This window comes from Cherax quadricarinatus, chromosome 40 (genome assembly GCF_038502225.1).
Source record: "Cherax quadricarinatus isolate ZL_2023a chromosome 40, ASM3850222v1, whole genome shotgun sequence".
Taxonomy (NCBI): domain Eukaryota; kingdom Metazoa; phylum Arthropoda; class Malacostraca; order Decapoda; family Parastacidae; genus Cherax; species Cherax quadricarinatus.
The window spans coordinates 14,978,664-15,002,216 of NC_091331.1; the positions used below are offsets into that span (position 1 = coordinate 14,978,664).

The window sequence follows — 23,553 nt, forward strand, 5'->3', positions numbered from 1 at the left end:
AGGAGAAAAATTAGGCGGTCATGGGATGGTACAAATATATTGAATAAGGAGACATCCGTATGTTTAGTCCCCTCCTTTTGGATGTTTAAGGTCAGCTTGGAGGGCCTTCCCCCCAACCCCCCAGACCGAGCATCGGTCCGCTTCATGAGACGCGTAAAGGTAGCTGTACCCCCTAAGGGGTTTGTATGACATTTGGAGGTAATGGGATACTGGTTCTCGATGCTCCATCATTAAATGTATTCCGGAGAGAGGAAGAAGCAAGATGTAATGGTAAGTGATGGCATATGCTGACAAGTGGAGAAAAAGACTTTGTTGCAGGGAAACGTTGCTGCAGTAATACACTTTTCCCTGCAACATGCTTGCTGTCTTTTTTTCCAGGTTGCAACGTACCTGTGACCAAGCCTGGTTACCATGTCGACTTTCTCCCAGTGATTTGTGTTTGTAGATGAGGAGGATGCAATAAGTGGGTCTCCTCAATTTTCGGGCCTACGTTGGCAGTCATGTTCCGTTGGAGTTTGTTGATATTTCGTTTGTAAACTGGTTGAAACGATACTGAGTTGACACTGTTACCCTAAGAATATAATTTAGTTAAAGGTATTAGAAATTCTCATCGTAAGTTGCTTTGGTGGTTAGAGATTAATCGTTGATGTTGTATCATTAACTTTCGGTGCTGGGGAATTGTCTTTATTGCGTACATTAACACTGATGGTTTTAATCTGTTAATTGTTGCAGGTAAAAATCACAGGTAAAAGGTATCACGCCCACGGACCAGGCCTCAAATTTTAAACTAAATAAAAGGAATAAAAGCTGTTAGGAGAAGCATTAAATTAAGGCAAAATGTGTTTTAATATATGTAAAAAATTGAAGCCTTGCTATCATGCGTGTTTTACACTAGACAGGAAGATAACACATGTGGATGATCTTGTCTACCAATTTACCATGACAGATGGTATAATTTTTATTGGCGTAGAGGATATTTTTGTTTGTGTTTATACAAATGAGCACAAGCGTGAGGGTGTAACAGTATGTGGTGAGGGGGAAACACCAGATGGTTGAAACCTGGAGTGTTTGGCTGGCGCCTGGCTCGTATGGCGTGTTAACCGGCCACCCACCCGGCGCCTACCCTTCCAGGTGCGGCCTCGCCGTTATTTACCTCCCCCTTCTCTTCCTCATCACTACACCATGGTCACTTTTCTCCACCATCTACCACCAACCTACCTCCATATAGCTTCCACCTCGACACCCTCAATTCAAGTACGGTATTTGGTGATAATACTCACTAGATACTTGAGCATTAGTAAATGAGATTGCGAAAAGGATTCGGTAGAGAAGCGCACGTAAAATCACGTGAACCTTTTTGTTTTTTTGTCTACAATCGGGTTTCTTTGGTTAATTTTCCTGTGTGTTTCTTAGTTGTGCCGCTTAGGCGGCTAGTTTGTGCACTCTGTGAGCGGTAATGCAAAAATTAGCATGTACGAAAGCAAAAGACGACAGGTGATGCAACATACCCCCAGTAAAAAGTAGGGGCGACATTGGTACACTAAGAGAAAACACACTAAGTGTCCGGGGCCCAAGACTATTCAACAGCCACCCACCAGCCGTAAGGGGAATTACCAATACATCCCTGGTTGTCTTCAAGAGGGAGCTGGACAGATACCTAAAGTCAGTGCCAGATCAGCCGGGCTGTGGTTTGTACATTGGACTACGTGCGGCCAGCAGTAACAGCCACGTTGATCAGGCCCTGATTCGCCAGGAGGCCTGGTCATGGACTGGGCCGCGGGGGCGTTGATCCCGGAATACCCTCCAGGTAGACTCCAGGTAGATAGACAGAGGTCACAGTGGGTCTTTGTTATACCCCATTGGACATTGTTACATCACTAGAAAGAAATATTAGCCATTTCATATAGTTCATGTACATAATACAGTATGGAATACAGTAAAAAAAAATACCTTATTACCACTAAAGAATATTGGTCGTAATTGGGTTGCAGTCTCCTCTGTAAAGACCGTTTATTCATGTAGTCGATGCAAAATGCGGATACAACCCACGATTTCAGATATCTTATCATTAACAATGAGGAGTTTTGCCATATCCTGTACGGTTTGCACGGAGGTGTGTCTAAAAGGTTGGTGTGTTTCTTAATACTTCTTATTACTGTACTGTTTCCTTTGTAATTTTGGAGTTCTGATGTGAATGCGCAGCGGGCGTGATGATATTTGAAGCCATCAAGAAATTAAGACTTCAGTGTGTTAATGTACACAAAAAAAAAATTCTCAGCTAAGAAAAATTCTATGAGGAAGCGCGTAGACGCTGTTCTCTCTTGAAAGTGTACAGATGTGTGTAATGCATGAAGGAAAATAAAATACAGATATCTCACAAAAATGTAGTAAGAATATACGCATTTGATTGGCAAAGGGTGTGATATTTAAGTTGCATTATTCGTGGGGGGGGGGGAGAAATACACATTTGTGTGTCTTACAGGGTCTGGATATTGATATAGGTAATTAGGTGTGATATGAATAAGGGGATCGAGTAGCTTTAATTCGTTGGATCGAGAACCTTTTGTCAGGTCCCCTCCCCTCCCAAACTTTGAAGGGAAGGGGTTTTGAAGCATCTTACTGCATAATTGCAGTAGCAAACGGTGACAGATTTATAATGGCATACCTTATTTTTTTATTGACTTTAAATTTACTTGATTGCTGTTTATTCAGATATTAAGATAATTTGTTAGAAATCATAAAAGTTATTAGGACAGTATTTCTCTATTACCATAAACACCAGCTTATGTAAGTATGTCAAAGGATTCGTTAAGGTAAAATTCAAACTATGTATTTTTTATTACTATCCCTTGCTTTTGAATCGAGTTAAGTTGTGCTCTGAATTGTTTTAATGTTTTAATTAAAGTCGTTATACATTTATTTTCATTATTGCTTAAATTAACATTTGTATGGTTCGAAGAAATTGACATTTGTATGGTTTGAAGCTAGTCGTTCACTTATTTTATGAATGTGCAGTACGTTGGCGACTCTTATTACAATACTGTGAATTCCTAATGTTGATTTATTGAACACCAGAAGAAACCTTTTTATTCTGGTTGGTATTCCATTTTTACCTAACCAATAAACTTTTTTGGAAATGGTATACAATAATGCACAACCCAGGGCAACATGGTTGTATAGTAGGTTGTTCCTGCTTCTCTCAATTGCTGGACCATTACGACATGGTCTTGGAGGCACTGGAAAACAAGCAACATGTAGATGTAGTATACACAAATTTTGTAGAATTGTGATCATGGTATAATAGTGCACAAAATGCGTTCAAACTACATATTTAATGGTATTTTTTAACTTGGTATGATGACTTATATTTGTTTTACTAATGATTGTTATTTTTAATTTGTGTTTTTGTGTTCTGTTTAATTTTTGTTGCCAGAAACACTGAATGGTCTTCACGGTTAAATAGAATGAGTGCATTAAAGGATCAAGATTTTTCAGTGCTCTCTCTTCATGCATAAGGAAAGTGCCAACAGACCCCAGATGTCTTCAAGAAAGAACTTATTTAAGTTCCGTTATTGATCAGCTGGGCCGGGTACCTACGCGAGACTGTGTGTAGCCTGAACGAACAGCCTGATTGATCAGGCTGTCAGCCAGGAGGCCTTGTCTAGGACAGGGGCCACGGGATTAGTGACCCACTTCCTGATGGCGTTACAGTTGTCACTGACATAAACTGTCAACAATATTTAATTTGCTCAACATATGTTGTCACATTAAAAATACAGTTGCCCTTCTTAAATGTAGGTCGATATTTTCCTTACTGTGGATTAGAAAAGCTAATACATAAAATAACTAATGAAAGCTCTCTCTCTGAAAACTTTGTACTAAAGTTATGCAAACAATTTTTAACTAAGTTCGTAGATGTTGAAGATTTGCGAAAATGTTTTCGTCGTAAAGAAGCAGTTTTCTAGGGAAAGCTTGATGACTGCGCCAGGGGCCGCATTTTATCTGTTCACAAACATCCAACATACTTAATTTCTAAAATAGCAAATTCAGTCAAAATTTGTATATACATATTGGTAGAGAGAGACTTTGTACAGGAGTATTGGAGGTAGCAAGAGTTTTGACTTTTCATTGTGAAATTAGCTAGGTTGTGGCGGTGGTGCTAACGCAGACTAAGCAGGTTTTTTTTTTTTTTCATTCACAAGTTGTAGAGACAGTGTGAGGGGAGTATAATCAAGAGCAGCGGGTGGTGCGTCATCGCCGGCCGTTCCTTCAACGGGCAATAACCTAGTGTTTGTGTGTAACAGGAGCTGCTCATGCAAGCGTGGCGGCCGGGAGTAGAGGTTTCCCAGAATTGTTCTAACACAACTAGCTTTTACAGTGAAGTGTAAATCTGGAGTTGGAGCAATTATGTTATACCTGCTTTCATGAGCTGAAATTGGGTGAAATTTGACCATGAGCATTCTGATTTTTTTTTTCCTGAACATAACGTTCTAGTAATTTTTGTCAAGAGTTTATTATCCCGCATGCTTCTTTCAGACTTTTCAAATAGCGAAGGTTTACTCAGCAAAAACTCGCACTAAGGATAAGGTCCTTAAGACGACATTTCGGCCATCCCTGAGTCATTATCAAGTCACAACTTGACAAGTGACAATTATTGTCAAATCGCAGTTGATTTGACGATGGTTCAGGGCGAACTGAAAAGTCGTCATAAGGTTCCTCTCTGAGGTGCGGGTTTTTGACGAGTTCCAGGCACGATATTGTGACTTTATATTCTCGAGTGAAGATTTAGGTTATATGATTTGTCTATAGAGGGCAATTACATGACTTAGAAGTTTGTTCTCGAAGGTTTGTTTAGTATGAGCATTAACCTAAGCCAGTTGTAATATTAACACTTTTAAATCATGGGTAATTGGCGTGGGTTCCGGCATATATTGGGGGTTGACGACCACCTGTGCACCCATTATTCGTCACATAGGGTTAGCCTTGCACGTGGGAACTTTCCCAGGCATAATGGAAGCATTTAGGAAAGGATGGCCCACCTCGTCATTTTCAGCACCGCCACCTCCACCACACAAGCCAGTCATTACCATCACTGCCTGTAGTTTTGCCAGCCATAAGCTTCCATATTGTAGCCACTTGTGTTACTATCATTATATCCAAGTACCAAATGTAGTTGACTGTGGACAGATGTAAAGTCCTAATCCGTACCTTAACTAAATAATGTGTAACTTAAACCAGATGCTAAAAGATTCTTAATAAAAATCTGAAGCCAAGGCAACAGACACCCATGCATGTTTCCTGCTAAAACCATTCCCACCTTCATGCCAATCTTAATTTTTTTTTATCTCTGCTTCAAATCCTTTACGCTTAACTTCCTCAGCAATCGTCTTTCCACAAGCCTCACACTTAGTTTTTTTTTTTTATAATTATTATTAAACACCACCACAGCTTTCATGTTCACGTCTGTCACTGCTGTTGTCTTCTCAGTAATAGTACCACCACCCGACACCATTATCGCTACTGCATTTAAAGTTTTCTCCATTAATTTGGCTCCTGGGTTACCTCTGCTGTAACAGAACAGCACAGTAGGCCTGCCCATGCTAGGCAGGTTTTACACCCAACTGCTCAGTCCTATATTTAACCTGTTTTTTTCGCTGATGTTACCTAGTAACTTGTTTCACTTGTATATACAACTTAACAGACCAGTGCTGTCTCACGTATCTTCATAAATCAGTCTTGAGTGCTACATAATCATGTATACTTATATTTATTACTTTAGATCCTATAGTCCAACCATTTCATGGCTTTAGGCCAGAGTATCTTGCAAGTTTTTACGTGCTTATTTCTTTTTTATATTCCCTATTAGCTAACCACAAGGATAGGCTGCCGTTTCTTATATCTTTTCTATGTAAGTGTCGACCTTGTGGTCCAGAAGAATCAGGATTGGTAGCCGGTATCCATGTCCGGCACAAGAATAGTTCTATTGGCTTCGGAAAATGTCAGTATTTAGGGCAATGATTGAATGTTGAATGTTTACGATACGAAGGCAGATACATAGAACATACGCGATAGTACGCGTCTGCCTCATTGACCGAACGACATATATTAGTATGACCTTAAAAGCAGAGGGCCCGGTGGGTCCTACAGGCGAGCAACTAACTGTGTGAAGTTCGGCAAGCAATGTATGGACATTGTTTCCATAAAAACTTTCATAGAGGCTTTTCTGTATCTTTACCTGTGATATACCGTTGATGAGTTTCGAGTTTTTCTTCTACAGGATTCTGGCCATGGACCAGACTTGTCTGGTGCTTCCTGACCAATCCATGGTCCAAGCTTTTCAATATCTCTGTATCTATTTTCCTTTTGGTATCTCTCCTGCATTGAATGGGGTGAGAGCACAATCAATTGAAATAGGGCTTATCCACCTTAATTATATCCACACTAGAGTAATTGTTTCGCTTGTGCTACTTGGGCTTGTTGCTGACTAGGTTGCGCATTTCTGTGCCCTCTTAGCTTCGGCATTTTTGAAGTCCTCGAAATGTCTAATAGGACCTCGGTTTTTTTTTGAGAATCCAGTTTTAATATAGATATTTTTATTGGGGGGTTAATATTAACCTGCATATGTTTCACCGCTTGTTTCTCTGACGCTGCCTTACAGTATTTTCTGAAAGGGTATAATAAACAAATGTCTGATTTGGAATTGGGCCGCGGGGACGGTGACCCCGGAAGTCAACTCCAGGTAAATAGTGTCGTAAAACAGTTGAGGAATTCTTTTTGATCAGAACCTGGTCAAGCTGCTTATTCTATCCTTCATTGCCAGTTTATGTCAGCCCTGTTGCTCACTATCTCAGCCATCGTAGCAACTGCATCCATTCCTTTTACCCATCCTAACCTCCAGGAGTGAGGTTCTTGACACGGCCATCGTGGGCGTGTGGCGCTCATGGCCGCAGGAAACGCCTCACCTTAACCACCTGGAGCGAGGTTCTTGACACACAATACCGTTGTGGGCGTGTGGGGTGGTTGTGGCCGCGTGTGGCGGTCGTGGCCGCAGGAGGCACCTTGACGCCGGCATTCTAGGTGTAATTGACCAATAATATAGCAGTAAGTGTAGCGAGGAATGAGTAAGCGATCTTCGCCGATGTATTGGAAAACTCTGAACCACAGAATCCCGTGGAATGAACGCTGACGAGGGTAATAAAAGGGGGAGGGGGATTGGCTGACCCATTTGGAAGTTGCATTCACCTAATGTCCAAGGAAAAGGGGGGGGGAAGGGAGGTCGTGTTAGCATTGCATTCATTTCGTGTTGCCTGAAGCTTGAGGGATATGTTGACGTTCTCTTACATATGTAAAGGCTGTGCTTGTGTGACTCCTCCCACTTGGAGGTTTCCTAACAGCCTATTCACTCCTCAACAGGTTGGGGAGTTAGGTGGCAAGTTGGTGGAGTTAGGTGGCAGGTTGGTGGAGTTAGGTGGCAGGTTGGTGGAGTTAGGTGGCAGGTTGGTGGAGTTAGGTGGCAGGTTGGTGGAGTTAGGTGGCAGGTTGGTGGAGTTAGCTAGCAGGTTGGTGGAGTTAGCTAGCAGGTTGGTGGAGTTAGCTAGCAGGTTGGTGGAGTTAGCAGGTTGGAGTAAGATAGCAAAGTGATGGTGTAAGATAACAGTTCAACGTTTTACTTTTAGTAAGATTGCTGGTGTTTCCTGCCTCATGAACTCAAAATGATAGACAAATTTTAGACGTCTTTTTTATATTCAGTATACGTCTTTATTTTTTTGTTGGTAAAAATGGCACAAGATGGGGAAAGATACAAAACGTAAACACAAGGACATTTTCTTGGAAAAGTATCAGTGCTGGTGCCTTGGTCACTCCAAATGTATGTATGGGTAGCAAGATGTGAGCATATATAGTCAGGAGAGCACGTGAGTGGCAGTGAGGTTAGGTGATTGAAAGGTTTTGGGTAACTGTTTGCCTGACCTATTTAATAGTCGCGCAATAATTTTCAATCGTCTAACCTCGCTGCCACTCTAGTGCTTTCCTGACTATGTAAGATCATGTCTTTCTACCTATTTGTACATTGGGAGTGACTACGGTCCCAGGATTAGAACGTTTCTAATAAAATGTCCTAGTGTTTGCATCCTGTATTTTTGCCTCTCTGTAATTCGTAACAGTTCGTATCTGGAGTCTCTTCCGGAGGTCATCGCCCCAATGGCCCGGTCGCAGACGAGGCCTAATGGTTGCTGGCCTGATTGATGACACCGTTATTGTCCGACGCCCACAGTCCTACATATGCACCATAACCCGGTTGATCAGGAACTGTTTTGAATTGTCGAGCTTCCTCTTGAAAATAGCTAGGGGTTAGTTGGTAATTTCCCTTTTGCACGAGGGCCGTTAACACCTATTAAGTTTTGTGTGCATTCGCCGCTCCTGTTTTTCACTGGAGATATCCTGCACCGTCTGCCAAACCTGGTTTGCAGGTTTGGGGCCAATCTTCCCAGTATCTTCCAGGTGTAGCTTATGATGCATCTTTCTCGCTTCCGTTGTAAGGAGTACAGGTCTAGGGACTCTGAGTGCTCCCAGTAATTTAGGTGTTTCACTTTGTACGAGGTGTGGAGGTTCTCTGTACATTTTCCAGTTTAGTAATTTCTCCTGCCTTGAAGGAGGCCCGTTAATACGTGGCAATACCCCATAATCAGTGGTTTGGCACCTCTTGCTTCGAATGTTCTAGTTATCCATCTTAGTTGCTATAATAACGATGTGCTCCTTGAACGTGAGATCTGACATCATTCCAAGGTATCTCACATTTGGTTTACGTTCTGTTTAGTGGTTTTTATATTTCCTTCATTCTTCCATGGCGTAATAACTGAAATTTGTCCTCATTGAACATCATATCAGTGGTTCACTTGAAGACTTGGTTTGTATCAGCTTGAAGGCCCGCTGTCTTCTATGGATACCACTTTCATGCACATTTTGGTATCATTTGCAAATGATATAGTGCTATGACTTGTCCATGTCAGAAATGAGGAAGAGGTGTGGGACGAGTGCATAACTTTTCACATAACTCTTTGGATTCTGTTTGTTAGGAAGTTAAATATCCAGATGCCCACCTTTCCAGTTATTCTTTTTGCACTCATGTGCAGTTACCCCCCATGGTTGAACTTCTTTTAACTATTTAGGTAGCCAGATTTGAGGCCGGTCCTCTGGGTTAATGATTCCCAGAATCATTAACAGATGGCTTTTTTTGTATAGGTAGACGGGAAAAGTGTTCCCATGTGAAAACTGTGATCAATGGGTAATGTGCAAAGGGGTTGTGCTTCACAGAGAGAGTGAATCTGTGTTTTACCAAGATTAGTGTCACAAGAGTAACCAAAATACTCAGAGACCAATAGTGAGAAAAGACAAGCAATTGCAAAGTCGGAATTATAAGCTCGGTACAAAAAAAATGGTTCTCTTGAGGTATGTCATATTCCGGTCGATCGCAAGTGAATTCCGCGATGTTGGGATTATTGTCGCGCTGGAGAATCCAGAATATGGCATGTAATAGCGTTTCTGGCGCACACGCTATTAAGGGGGATGGGTTTCGGAGCCCCCGGACGCCGTGCACTGCAATGGGGCGGAAGGTAGGACTACTACCCCCCCCCTCTTACTCTGTCCCTTCAGCTGTCTCCCTTTCCTTGTCTCCACTTCCCATTCTCTCCTCCTATCCTTCCCTTCTCGCTTCTCTTCCCTCATTCCCTTTCCTTCCCCTCTCCCTCCCTCTCTCTTCTTCTCTCCCCTCCCCTCCTTTCCTTCCACTCCTCTCCCCTTCCCTTCCTCTTCTCCATACTCTTTCCTCCCATCCTCCTTCGCCTAACCTCTTTTCCCTATCCTCTCCATCCTTTCCCCCATTTCTATTTCTCTGCCTGCCTCCCTCCCTCTTCTTTCCCCTCTGTTTCCCCCTCTCCTCTCTTCCCCCCCATCCCCTCGTATTTACACAAGGGTTTTTACAAGGTTATGTTAAGAGTTCCCACCTTTATTTACAAGCTAAGAGCTATTACTTCAGCTCATTTATAACCCTTTTTATTATAAAACATGCAAATAGGAAACAAGATGAAGTTGGAGCAATTTGTGGGCCAGCGACTTCATTTGGTCATCAGACTTTCATGTCATCGATGTTATGCTTTACGAACATGTTTCAGACTCTAGTCATTCTAAGAATGGTCTCAGGTGAAGAGATGTTCTTGAAGGGTAGAAGGGTACAGTCCTGACTTGTTGCATAGAAGTTGTCTTCTCGCTGTCCGCGAAGTGGAGCCAGGTGTGGTACCTCGACAATCTTGGCCTTGTGCGTAACAGTAAGACCACCTACATCTTCCAGGTGCTGAAGGCTCTGCTGGAATGACAGATCTATCCAGGCCGGATCTAAGCGAGAGATAAGTAGTGTTGCTCGTCTCTCTCTCTCTCTCTCTCTCTCTCTCTCTCTCTCTCTCTCTCTCGCGCGCGCGCTCTCTCGCTCTCTCGTTCTCACTGCTTTCATCTTTTCCACTTTTCTTTCACACTACATAAGGCAAGCAATTATCCTACTCTTCTCTCCCTGTTTCTTCCCCCAGTGTATATGTATCTCTTGATATTCTTTTCGTGAGTTTCCAGAGTTTTTCTACTCCCGGACCAGGCTCGTCTGTTGTTTGCCTGGTCAACCACGCTGTTGTTGCTTGCTTCCCACTGGCCCACATATCCATCACAGCTTGGTTGATCTGGCACCTGATGAAGATACTTGTCCAACTTTCCTCTTGAAGACTTCTATGCTTGTATCAGCAGTGTTTCTAATATCTTCTGAATTGGTCTTCTCCCTTCATTACGTTTACATAATTTATCGTTTTTCTTTTTTTAACCATTCCAAAGTAAGTCACTTGCGATAATAAACTGTCTGTTCGGCAAAACTCGAGCAGTTTACAAAGGTTTCAATTGTTTTGGCTCTGCACTGTATGAAATGTGAAAGAGACAGTGGGCCGTGGACCGCGACTATTTAATCTGCTACCTGCAGATATCGGAAATATTGCCAGCGGCCAGTGGACCAACAGCAGCAGCCTGGTTGACCAGACAAACAACAAAAAAGCCTGGCCTCAGGCCAGCCTGTAGGTATAGGAAGACTCGAAACCCGTAGCAGGTGTATCACGGCGACAATGTCTTTTCACATTCTTTTTCCTGTCTCCATGTGGATTTTCATTTTTTTATATCACCAGTTATTTTGCTGTATTTCTCTCCTGGTATGCGTGTTAGGTATATGTATATAGGTTAACCACACATGTGTTTTTCTTTTTCAGTTTACTGGTCAGTGTTCATTTCCAAGTTACTTTTACACCTGTGCATAGGCGCAACTTCTTCCCCATTAATGTTCACTGCATTCGTATTCCCTTTCATTCCTTTTTCCTTGCCCACTTTTTTTTCCATTTCTGCTAGGAAGATTAGATAAAGAAAACTTTCAAAACAAGGGAAATCAAGTCAGTGATAATCCTCTTTAAGTCACTTGTTCTCTCGAGCCTGTAATACTGCTGTACACTAAAGGTCCCATTCAAGGCAGGCAAAATTGCAGAACTGGAGAATATACTGAGAATCTTCACTGCTCGTAAGTACCTTGACCTGTATTCCTTGGAATGCCAGCGAGAAATATGCATCATAATTTACACAATGAATAATCCTAGAGGGACTAGTCCAAAATCTGCACACCGAAATCACACCCTACGAAAGCAAACACCCCGTTAAGCAGTGCAACATACCCCCCCCCCCCACACACACACACACACACACACACACACACACACACACACACACACACACACACACACACACACACACACACACACACACACATGAAAAGCAGGGTTGCCGTGAGTACACTAAGAGACAACGCAGTAAGTGTCAGGGACCCAAGACTGATCAACTGTCTCCAGCATAAATAATGATCCCCGGCATACCATCCAGGTAGACTCCAGGTAGGGAGTCTACCTGGAGTCCATTGAGGAACTGGACAGATGCCTAAAGTCATCACCTGGCCATCTGGGCTGTGGTTCGTATGTTGAATTGCATGGGACCGGCATTAACAGCCTGGTTGATCAGACCCTGATCACCGTGAGGCCTGGTCATAGACCGGGCCGTGGGAGCTTGGACCCCCGGAACACCCTGATGATAGCCTTTTTGTTTCCCTACCTCCCTGTCCTCCAGACTCCCCTTACCCACCCAGGTTCTCTTCCCTTCCCTGTTATTCCACCTATCTATACTCCTATCCATCTTTGCCACCCCGTTCCGTTTCCATCTCTTACTCCATCACACCTGTATCCCATTCCGGTCTTCCCCTTTCCCATTCCAGTCCGCCTTTCCAATTTCCTCCCGCCCATTTCCTTTTTTCGAGTCCGTTTCACGCCCTCCCTCTTTCCAGCCCATCTTTTCTCACTCACCCACTCCCTTCCCTGCGCTGCCAATAACTCCATATTCTTGGTATGCCTGCCCCTCCCCCTCTTGTGGAGTGTATTCGTGGCAGTGGGTGTATGTTTCATGAGCTGGGTGTGTTGTCTGGGCCTGTGGGAAGAGGCCGGTCTCCCTCGACAGGAACCCAGAGAACTGTTTGAAGAGTTGGGCCCCACCTGCCCTCTAGCTTCCACAAAAGTTGGGCTTGTAGCCCTCCCTCCATCCCTGCCTCCTCTTCTTGCTTCATCCTCCCTGCTTCATCTCCCTTATTCCCATGCCCAGACCTCCCACCCTTCTTTCCTCCCTCTACTCCGATCCTCCCTCCTCCCCGGCTCTTTCCCTACTGCGATCTTAACTGCTTCTTCCTTGCTGTGTCCGTCCTTTTCCTCCCTTCCGTTAACGCTTTGTCACCTCAATAAGGTGGTAGTGGGTTTAATGGTTTGTGCCTTAGGGGTAGGGCACTCTCCCCACAGGGTTCTTGCTCTACTGAAAACCCAGTATGTTCCTTGGCATAAGTGGTGGGGATATTTTCCCTTTTGTCTAAATTTGCTGATAAGACCGATGGAACTAAACGAATTACGGATATAGGTTGCAGGATGTGAAAGACTTTTTTAAATAGTTCTAGTTTGTGATTATGATTTATATAACAGTGACTTGGTCTTAACAGGTCTGAAAAAATATTGTAAATTCGATCATATTAGAAACAATATGTTTAAACTGCTGAATAACTAAACTGTTCTAGTGCTTCGTTCTAGCTCTTCTCTAACGGAGGATGACAAAGTTGTGATGAATGGTTTGAAAAACCGACAAGTTGAAGATTGAGACACTTATGCAGCATATGGAAATCTTTATTCAGGAAACGTTTCGCCACACAGTGGCTTCATCAGTCCAATACAAAGAGGAAGGCGTAAGGAGAGGAGGAGAATGAGGTAATCAGTCCCTCAACCTGGAGTCGATGTGTTCAGTCCATCAATCTTGTAGAATGTACAGCATAGGGCCGTAGACGTGGCTTATATACTGTAGTGAGGTGACGTGAAGCAGATGGAGGCGGGGTCATAGTGGTACCATCCACTAGTCGAAGTAGGTCTTCGTCCAAAGGTTGAACAAGTGTTGAAGAATTCTTTGTAACAAGATCCCATGATGCTGCAGTGTCTGACAGTTGTGATGAATGGTTTGAAAAACCGACAAGTTGAAGATTGAGACACTTATGCAGCATATGGAAATCTTTATTCAGGAAACGTTTCGCCACACAGTGGCTTCATCAGTCCAATACAAAGAGGAAGGCGTAAGGAGAGGAGGAGAATGAGGTAATCAGTCCCTCAACCTGGAGTCGATGTGTTCAGTCCATCAATCTTGTAGAATGTACAGCATAGGGCCGTAGACGTGGCTTATATACTGTAGTGAGGTGACGTGAAGCAGATGGAGGCGGGGTCATAGTGGTACCATCCACTAGTCGAAGTAGGTCTTCGTCCAAAGGTTGAACAAGTGTTGAAGAATTCTTTGTAACAAGATCCCATGATGCTGCAGTGTCTGACAGTTGTGATGAATGGTTTGAAAAACCGACAAGTTGAAGATTGAGACACTTATGCAGCATATGGAAATCTTTATTCAGGAAACGTTTCGCCACACAGTGGCTTCATCAGTCCAATACAAAGAGGAAGGCGTAAGGAGAGGAGGAGAATGAGGTAATCAGTCCCTCAACCTGGAGTCGATGTGTTCAGTCCATCAATCTTGTAGAATGTACAGAATAGGGCCGTAGACGTGGCTTATATACTGTAGTGAGGTGACGTGAAGCAGATGGAGGCGGGGTCATAGTGGTACCATCCACTAGTCGAAGTAGGTCTTCGTCCAAAGGTTGAACAAGTGTTGAAGAATTCTTTGTAACAAGATCTCATGATGCTGCAGTGTCTGACAGTGGTGACGAATGGTTTGAAAAACCGACAAGTTGAAGATTGAGACACTTTTGCAGCATATGGCCTGGTGGTTAACGCTCTCGCTTCACACGGCGAGGGCCTGGGTTCGATTCCCAGCCAGAGTAGAAACATTGGACGTGTTTCTTTCCACCTGTTGTCTATGTTCCCCATCAGTAAAATGGGTACCTGGGTGTTAGTCGACTGGTGTGGGTCGCATCCTGGGACACTGACCTAAGGAGGCCTGGTCACAGACCGGGCCGCGGGGGCGTTGACCCCCGGAACTCTCTCCAGATAAACGTTTCGCCACACAGTGGCTTCATCAGTCCAATACAAAGAGGAAGGCCCTATGCTGTACATTCTACAAGATTGATGGACTGAACACATCGACTCCAGGTTGAGGGACTGATTACCTCATTCTCCTCCTCTCCTTACGCCTTCCTCTTTGTATTGGACTGATGAAGCCACTGTGTGGCGAAACGTTTCCTGAATAAAGATTTCCATATGCTGCATAAGTGTCTCAATCTTCAACTTGTCGGTTTTTCAAACCATTCATCACAACTGTCAGACACTGCAGCATCATGGGATCATGTTACAAAGAATTCTTCAACACTTGTTCAACCTTTGGACGAAGACCTACTTCGACTAGTGGATGGTACCACTATGACCCCGCCTCCATCTGCTCCACGTCACCTCACTACAGTATATAAGCCACGTCTACGGCCCTATGCTGTACATTCTACAAGATTGATGGACTGAACACATCGACTCCAGGTTGAGGGACTGATTACCTCATTCTCCTCCTCTCCTTACGCCTTCCTCTTTGTATTGGACTGATGAAGCCACTGTGTGGCGAAACGTTTCCTGAATAAAGATTTCCATATGCTGCATAAGTGTCTCAATCTTCAACTTGTCGGTTTTTCAAACCATTCATCACAACTGTCAGACACTGCAGCATCATGGGATCTTGTTACAAAGAATTCTTCAACACTTGTTCAACCTTTGGACGAAGACCTACTTCGACTAGTGGATGGTACCACTATGACCCCGCCTCCATCTGCTTCACGTCACCTCACTACAGTATATAAGCCACGTCTACGGCCCTATGCTGTACATTCTACAAGATTGATGGACTGAACACATCGACTCCAGGTTGAGGGACTGATTACCTCATTCTCCTCCTCTCCTTACGCCTTCCTCTTTGTATTGGACTGATGAAGCCACTGTGTGGCGAAACGTTTCCTGAATAAAGATTTCCATATGCTGCATAAGTGTCTCAATCTTCAACTTGTCGGTTTTTCAAACCATTCATCACAACTGTCAGACACTGCAGCATCATGGGATCTTGTTACAAAGAATTCTTCAACACTTGTTCAACCTTTGGACGAAGACCTACTTCGACTAGTGGATGGTACCACTATGACCCCGCCTCCATCTGCTTCACGTCACCTCACTACAGTATATAAGCCACGTCTACGGCCCTATGCTGTACATTCTACAAGATTGATGGACTGAACACATCGACTCCAGGTTGAGGGACTGATTACCTCATTCTCCTCCTCTCCTTACGCCTTCCTCTTTGTATTGGACTGATGAAGCCACTGTGTGGCGAAACGTTTCCTGAATAAAGATTTCCATATGCTGCATAAGTGTCTCAATCGATGACAAAGTTGATCCCATGTATCAGAAATCTTTCCTGTGAGGATAGACTGAATTTGCACTCATTAAAAAGGCGTAGAATTGGGAAGGATATGATCAAGGTGTATAACTGGAAACCAGGAATAAATAAAAGGGATGTAAATAACGCGCTAAAAATATCTTACCAAGACAGGACTCGCAGCAGTGGTTTTAAGTTGAAAAAATCGATTCAGAAAGGATATAAGAAAGCACGATTTAATAGTAGTTGTGGATGAGTAGAACAAACTCCCGAGTAGTATCATTGAAGTTAAAACCTTGTGTAGTTTTAAAAATAGGCTAGATAGGACTCGCTGCAATAGTTTTAAGTTGGAAAAATTCAGATTCAGGAAGGATATAGGAAAGTACTGGTTTGGTAATAGAGTTGTGGATGAGTGGAACAAACTCCCGAGTACAGTTATAGAGGCCAGAACGTTGTGTAGCTTTAAAAATAGGTTGGATAAATACATGAGTGGATGTGGGTGGGTGTGAGTTGGACCTGATAGCTTGTGCTACCAGGTCGGTTGCCGTGTTCCTCCCTTAAGTCAGTGTGACCTGACCTGACTAGGTTGGGTGCATTGGCTTAAGCCGGTAAGAGACTTGGAGCTGCCTCACATGGGCCAGTAGGCCTTCTGCAGTGTTCCTTCGTTCTTCTTATGAGTGGGTTTGGATGGTTGTGATTTGGACCTGACTGTGTGCTAGTAGGTCTGATGCAGTGCTCCTTCATTAAGCGGATGTGACTCAGACCTGACTAGCTTTGGCCAGTATATGATTTGGACCTGCCTAGGTTAGGCCAGTAGATGACTTGGACCTGCCTAGCATGGGCCAGTAGGCCTGCTGCAAGCAGTCCTTCGCTCTGTTCGTCTACACTTCCGGCTACTTCCCTTCATCTTCCCCCCTTCCAAGTCATTTCCTTTCTCCAGCCCGTCATCCCATGCACCCCATTTCTTTCCCTTCCCTATCCCTCCCTCATCCCCATACTGAAATCTCTCATTTCAGGCTGACAAATTTTATCTCGTCTATGCGACCCATTCTGTGTGGTGGAATATGACAAAATATACCTAACCCTTCTTCCCACCACGGAACTATCAAATAGGATAAGTTAGTCTACCCTAGGTTTTGTTCTTAATCTGTCTCAATCTTTTTGCCCAGTATGGGCCAACATGCCTACTACAAGCACCTCCTTTCTTTTTTTTTTATCAGAGACCGAGAAAGTATTTCGTAACATTCCTGCGGCTCTTGTATGTTTTAGCTTTCTCTCTCCCCGTCAAATACTGAGTATCTTCTACGTCGTAATCATGGCTCCTCTGATTCTCTTTGCTAAGGTTTTTATGTTCGGTTCTATTAATCTCTCCTCTTAGTTCATTTCTTCAGCTCATGGACTAGCCGTGTTGCAAACCTCTGTAAAATTAGAAGTTGTGATAAATGGCTTGAAAAACCGACAAGTTGAAGATTGAGACACTTGTGCAGCATATGGGAATCTTTATTAAGGAAACGTTTCGCCACACAGTGCCTTCATCACTTTCTACAAGAGTGATGGACTGAACACATCGATTCCAGGCTGAGAGACTGATTACCTCAAACTCCCCCTCTCCTTATCCGTTTCTGCTTTGTATCGAGCTGATGAAGCCACTGTGTGGCGAAACGTTTCCTTAATAAAGATTCCCATGTGTTGCATAAGTGTCTCAATCTTCAAAATTAGAAGTTGCAGAATGTGCTTGATCTATTGTAGCGCCTTCTCTGTTATTCCTGCCTTCTCCTCTAGCTTTTATCCTAGTCTCTTGTGAGGCACTGTATCAAAAGCCTTTTTACATTGTGCGTGCACGTGCGTGGGGGCGTTGCACACGGCGTTCTTTAAAGCATATGTGCGCACGCGTGCGCAATAAGTATAGCTAGCAAAAGCCGTGGGAATGTTTCCCGGTGTTGTTAAGGTTGATCCCTCTACATTTAGTTATTGGGTTACTAAATTCCTCGAGACCAGTAATTACCAAGCGTGTCGGCCTCTATGTGTAGCGCTTCCGGCAGAAGCGAATTGGGATTCGGAAGGTTTATAAACTAGTGCTGTACGTCCCAGACTTAATATTGGAGGTAGGGCGGTTCAAGTCTGGGATGTTGAGACACGGCTAGGTGGGAGGTTCAAACGCCTGTGATAGAGATGTTCAAGCGCTCTTGGCTGAGAGGTTTAAATGGGCGGCTGGGAGATTCAAGCGCTCCTAGCAGGAAGGTTTAAATTATGGTTGATTGAAAAATTCAGATACTTTTATGGCTGAAAGGTTCAAACTGAAATAGGCATACGTAGCAAGAAGAGAAAAACAAAGAAACACATATACACACGCATTCGCACGCACGCCTTCCTTTCAACCCCAACCCTCTTTCACTGCTCGTTGGGTACACAACGCACACGAACGAAGCTGCACCTAGACACCGTCATTGGAGCATTGCCTGAAGGGTAGTCATGTCGCGCCCTAACGAGCCAACTTCAGCCTCATTAGTCGCTGTAACTTGAAATCATCACAAGAGGCCTTGGGGCCGCCCTAAACTGTCTTGGGTACAGCATGCTGGGATGTTTCGGTTAACGGAGATCACATCACCCTGTCTACCTGGGAGATGGGCTGCTGACGCTGCTACTGTCTCATGGTGCCGCTGGATTAATAGGGGAGTTGGGTTTTTGGGGCAGATTAGTTGTTGTGGGAGGGTGTAGTGGGTTATTTAGGAGTAACTGGGATGGCTTGTGGTGACGTGGTTACCATGTGGGTGGTGGATTGTGGGGTGAGAGATGGGTTTTTATTTTCGTATCCCAAGATTAGAATGTGTTACGAACTCTTATTCTTTCGAATACTACATTAAATCCTGAGGCTTCATGGTGTTCCTTAGAAACTGTTGGTCTGATTTTCACCAGGAAACTTGAGTTTACTTATATTCAGTCATGCCAAGCGTTCATTTACACTGAAAATAAGAGAAACCGGATTATCCCTCGTGGAATGGCACTGCTGAGTGATACCGCATAATTAACACCTTCACAATTTTGGAAGGATTGGTCTCTTGCGCTTGATACATTAAGAGAAAACTTAATAAGTGTAAAGGGACCAAACACAATTCATGCGCAAGAGAAATCCACAAACCCCTTGTTACCTTCAAGAGGTAAATTGATAAATTGCTGATCAGCAGAGCTATGGTGCATACGTGGGTGTATGAGTGATTCTGACACCAACAGCCTGATCAGTCAAGCTAGCAATTGAGGCCTAGTTTGGGGCCAGGCAGCGGGGGCGGTGACCCCCGAAAGGGATTACAGGTACAGGAAACGTGTTGAGATTTAGCTGGTTGAGGGATAGCATTGGTGAGCGAGATGGTCGAGGGTGTTGGGGGATGTAGATGGTTGATGGAGAGTGAAGGGAGTTAAGATAGATGAGGGGAGGGGAGAGGTGGGGTAGTTTAGGAGGACGTGTGTAACATGCAGTGAAGTCAAGTAAAGATTAAGATTTTATGGTTATGGGTTTTGGCACTATTCCCTTCGTCGTTAACTCTTCCGCTGCTAAACTTACTTTCTTTCTGTTTCACGTATTTCTTATATTTTGGCTATTTCCCTCCTTACCTTACTTTTGAAGAGTTTCGAGAGTTAACCTACTCTCTGAGCCCGGCCATGGGCCAGGCTCGTCTGGTGCTTGCCTGGTCAACCAGGCTGTTACTGCTGGAGGCCCGCTGCCCCACATATCCATCACAATTTGGTTGATCTGGCACCTGGTGAAGATACTTCTCCAGTTTCTTCTTGAAGGCTTCTACACTTGTTCCAGCTGTGTTTCTGATATGTTCTGGTAAGATGTTGAATAGTCTGGGACCCCGGATGTCGATAGTGTTCCCTTATTGTCCCCACCGCACCCCTGCTCCTCACTGGGTTTATTTTACACATCCTCCCATATCTCTCACTCCAGTATGTTATGGCAGTGTGCAGATCTGGGACCAGGCCCTCGAGTATTTTCCAGGTATATATTATCATGTATTTCTCTCTCCTCTGCTCCAGTGAATACATGTTCAAGACTTGCAGGCGTTCCCAGTAGTTTAGGTGCTTTACAGGCTCAGTGTGAGTCGTAAACAATCTCTGTATTTGTTCCAGCTCCGATATTTCTCCTGCTTTGAACGGGGCCGTCAGCACTGAGCAATATTCTAAGTGAGGGAGCACTAGCGATTTAAAGAGTGTCACCATCGGCGTTATTTCCCTTGTTTTGAAAGTTCTCAGTACCCACCCCGTCATCTTCCTGGCTGTCGTGATCTGTCTGACATAATTATTCCCAGGTCTTTTACGTGTTCCTTACGTTCTATTTGGTGACCCTCTTGAGTTTTGTATATATATTGTTCCTTTTGAGTTCTTCATTCTTTCCATATCTAAGTAGCTGGAACTTATCACTATTGAACGTCATGTTGTTCTCCATTGCCCACTGGAAAACCCTCGTCTTCACTTTTTATTTTTTTGTCTGCCTTTCCTTTCGGCTATTTCAGTATTCTGTGCCATTCTTTTTCCTTTCTGACATGCAAAATTTCCTTACTCTATTCCCTTGCCTTTTCAGATCCTTTGCCCTTTCATTAGCCTTTTTCCTTTCGCACCCTCACCTCGTCAATTTTCCTGGAGTGGGTTGTAGGGGCTACAGTCTCGATGTGGTTTATATGCTAATGTTACATTTTGCTTTCGTTGAGAATCTGCACCCTGCAAATCTTGAACAATCTCTTTGCTAGGTGGCTTCCATGGTCGAGAATGGCCAGGATATCTCTAGAATTCAATTCTCTTAATTTGTGAAGGTAGCGATGGAACTCTTTCACGTTATGGTGATGCTAGATTTCGATTTTTTTCCTGCATAGTCGACAGTGTCTTAACACTTCCCTTTTACCAATTCGATAGCGACAAGGTATGAACAATAAGCCATGATTTCTTTCGGAACAACGGCCAAGGTGTATCACAGGGAAGAAAAGAGGCCCCTTTTACCCGTAATGTTGTAGGTTTCAGTAATTAGTGGAGCCGGTGCGGATACCATCTTATCTCACTACTCAATTCATTTAACTAGATACACACAAATCGGTCTTATACAGAATAACTAATTAAAGACTTGGAAAATGAATACATTTTTCGACCCAGTTACATTGTATTAATACTTTTTACAATTATATACTTGGTCAAAGAGAAAGGGACCTGATACAAAGATAACTGGGTAGATACAAGATAATTGAAACGGGGGAATACGATGAGCTGACAAAACTCAATATGCTTTAGGTATAAAATAGAATCCTTAATCAACTACTCTTAGAAGACAGTCAGCTTCCTATCCACAGGTCCCAAAACCTCACACGGAGCCTCAACTCTGATCCCGACAGAATCTAGCCACCGAATTCTCAGACACTGCTCTTAGCTCTATGCCCGACCAAGGCTCTTCACCAGGTCCGCTTCTAGCCATTTTTCAGGAACTTATAAAGCCACAGCACCCCATCTTCCATAACTTCTGGCTAAAGGTCAGCTCCCATTGGAAAATTTACCACTTGGCCTCCATAGAGGCTCGAGTTCCTGACAACTGCGGTCACAAACCGAAAGAAATCCGAAACCAAGTCTCAAGATATCAGAGAGAGCCCAGTAGCACATCTTTCACTGTGGACCTTTTTCAATCTGTCAGGAGTGAGTCGTGACCTTTTGATTCTTGTAGCTATTTCATCCAAATGGCATACTGTCGAAAAAGAGAAGAAAAGACATACAACAGAACAAACTAAGCTTTTCTTGGGACACATTTCCGTTTGTGGAGAACTTTTTCAAGCTATGGTTTGATAAAGCTCTTCACATTGAAATGTCACTCTAAAAGCTTGGCCCATGGCCGGGTTCCAGGATTAGTAAGACTCGAAATCCATCAAAGGTGTAACGGGTGCCTTTTCTTCATCTTTGTAATTGTTAATTTGCCTCTCGTCGAGCATAAGTTGCAAGTAGCTGTCTCAAATTAATCATGACACTGAAGTTGCGTCACCTCTGTCAGCGCATGTGTATGAGGCTGGGAAGGAAGGATAGTGAAAGGACTTCAGCAAGAAGATAAAATGCAAAATTGCCCTTTTTCGACTTTGTTGATGCTGAATCATATAGATGGAAAAGGCAGAAGAAAAATACTTCTGGTTTGAAGGTAATAATCTTTCAAGGGGTAATAAATTAACAAAAAGTTTATTCAGGAGGTGCCTGAACAGCCGCGATCTGGTGGTTGTGGGTCTGTAAACTGCAGATAGCAATAACTTGGCAAATCAGGCGTCCAACGGGAAAGTGTTTCCATAGAACGAGTAATGAAAATAGAAAACAGCATGTACAGTATGCCCTGTTCTCCCCCATCTCTCTTTCCTTTACTATCCTTCTTCCCTTCATTCCTACCTTCACTTTTTTTCTCATTAATTTTTATCTCCTTATCACATTTACATTTCCCCCTTCCTTCTCTATTTCCGTTTATTTCCTCCCTTCTTTATCTTCATCTGTACTCCCTCTCTCCCATATCTTCATTCCATTCCTCTTTTTTACCTTTCTTTCCCTCTATCCCTTGATCTCAGTTTTCCCCTCTTTACCCTCTCTCCTCGCCTGTTTCATTCCTCCCCCGTCTCCTTTCTTCTCCCCCGCCCCTTCTTTCTTCAGTTCCCTATTGCTTTTCGAAGATTGCGTGGAAGAATATGGAGGACTGGAAAAACCTTTCTTCAGTGGTCGCCATAATGGCATAGATTAAGATCCTCGGGTCTTGCCTTACAAGTGAAGCAAGTATCTTGTATATTTCGTTAAATGTGGTCTTTCGGTTGGGGAAAAAAAGAGTAAACACTAGGACAAAGAAAAGTTTCGGTCCTGGGACCTTGATCACGTTTTCTAATGTCCTAGTGTTTACTCAAGTGTCTTCTTAAACCAGTTTATTACGAGTTAGGGGAGTAGTGGAGTGTGTGAGTGCGTATGTGTGTGCGCGCGGGGGGGGGGGGGCGCTTAGGTTGTCACAGCTGGTGCTGTCTTGGGTGCCAGGTTGAGATGGGCCATCCAGCCAGGCAGAATTCACCAAGTTTGTCTCCTACTCTCTGCTTGAGCAACTTGGTCCAGCCAGAGTGGTGCTGAAGCCTAGCCTTACTCTCACCAATTATCCCTTAAGTTTAGACTCTTGTTGCCGAGCGTTAACTCGTACACACATTCAAACCATTCATCGTTTGTTATAGCATTATTGAGTTAAAAAGTTGATCAGCGCGAGATGTACAGCGACATGCATTGATAAATATAGAGAATTGTTGACTGTGAGGGGAGACGAGTTTGGACAAGTTGGGTGAGAGGCTGCTTGAGGCACTTGATCTGCCCCCCCTAGTTGCCTGCGGTCAGTCAGGTCCCTCTTTGTTAAATCCTCTTCCATTGTTGGTACCCGACCATCTAAGCATGCCACTCCAATTCCATCACCTATTCCTGTTTCTTTGTGAGAGCATATTTAGTAGTTTGTTACTTTTCATTACTTTCTTCGTCGTTCATCCCAATATGTGATCCAACAGATCAGCAAAAAGTGATAAA

General features: G+C 43.7%; 1 protein-coding gene across 14 annotated transcripts in view; it reads left to right on the plus strand.

Moving 5' to 3' along the window:
* Window positions 1-23,553, plus strand: part of heph (polypyrimidine tract-binding protein 1 heph) — a 603,602-nt gene that overhangs the window by 147,800 nt on the left and 432,249 nt on the right. The gene's annotated exons all lie outside the window — the stretch shown is intronic.